The 1,245-nt window shown below is 45.9% G+C and overlaps 1 non-coding gene across 1 annotated transcript; it reads left to right on the top strand.

The window, feature by feature from the left end:
• The first annotated feature begins 324 nt into the window (after nucleotides 1-324).
• trnae-uuc (transfer RNA glutamic acid (anticodon UUC)) lies at nucleotides 325-396 on the top strand. The gene has a single exon. It is a non-coding gene; the product is annotated as a tRNA-Glu (tRNA).
• Nucleotides 397-1,245: the final 849 nt, after the last annotated feature.

Here is a 1,245-nt window from a genome sequence, read left to right as displayed (position 1 = left end):
ATGTGCTAGGGTTTCTGTAGATGTTGTGTCTGCTTGTGTCAGTTTGTTGATGTGCAGAGTTGGAGGGGGGGTGGATATTTTGGGCCATAGGGCGATGGGGTTGTTTGGTACGGGTGTCCTGGAGATGTTCCCTCAAGCGCTGTGACTTGACTCTGCGAGGAGTCTCCAGTGTCCCCAATGGAGAGGAGACCGCATCGGGAGCAATGGATACAAGAAATGACAATGTTGGATGCACAGGTGAAAGCCTGCGAACTACCGCGCCCCAGGTTCGATTTCCGGCCAGCAACGTAATTTTCAGTAGAGCTGAGAGCTTTTGCCCGTGTCTCCCTGGTGGTCTAGTGGTTAGGATTCGGCGCTTTCACCGCCGCGGCCCGGGTTCGATTCCCGGTCAGGGAAGCCATCTTCTCAGAGTTTATAGGCTACCCGTTCTTCTTAAATATGCTGTTCAGTTTTTTTATTTATCTTCGTCGTTCCTGGGCGCTGCAGTGTGTAGTGGCTCGTTGAAATAGTGTCCTGATTCAGATTTGTTTGTATGTGTAGGGATGATTGCTTCTGTAGTTAAGTTCTTGCATCGCGTGCATTGTTTTCCTGTAGACGCTGTTTTGAATTTACCATTGACTGTTTGCTCTCCTGTGACATCTCGAAATGGCACTTTGATGTTGTTCTCCTCTTTTGTGAATTTTATGCCAGTAAGGATATTGTTGACGGTGTTGTCGGTTTCTTCAAATTTGTTTCATTTTTTGATGACAAAAGTGTCATCGCTGTAGCGGACCCAAAGTTTGGGTTGGATCGTTGGAAGGGCTGTTTGTTCGAGTCTTTGCATTATTGCTTCTGCTAGGAATCCTGATACTGGTGGTTTCATGGGTGTTTCATTGATTTGTTTGTAGGGCTTGTTACTGAATATGAAGTTGGTGGTAAGGCACAGTTCCACGAGGTTGACAGTGCTATCTTTGCTGATGAAGTTGGTGCTGTGTTTGTGTCTTTGTTTCTTCCAATAGTGTCTTCAGTTTTCTTTGGCCACGTTGATGTTAATGGATGTGAACAGGGCTGTTATATCAAAGGACATCATTATTCCATCCTCTTCTATCTTAGCGTCTTTGATGTTCAGGAATTCTTGGATGGAGTAAATGGAGTGGCGTGAATCTTCGACTTGGTGTTTTAGTCTTCAGTGGAGGCCTTTGACTAGTCTGCATATTGGTGTTCCAAGTAGTGAGACTATGGTCTAAGGGGGGCTCCTGGTTTGAA

The sequence above is a fragment of the Chiloscyllium punctatum genome, chromosome 36 (genome assembly GCF_047496795.1).
Source record: "Chiloscyllium punctatum isolate Juve2018m chromosome 36, sChiPun1.3, whole genome shotgun sequence".
NCBI classification, from domain to species: domain Eukaryota; kingdom Metazoa; phylum Chordata; class Chondrichthyes; order Orectolobiformes; family Hemiscylliidae; genus Chiloscyllium; species Chiloscyllium punctatum.
This window is presented reverse-complemented; position numbering and strand designations above follow the sequence as displayed.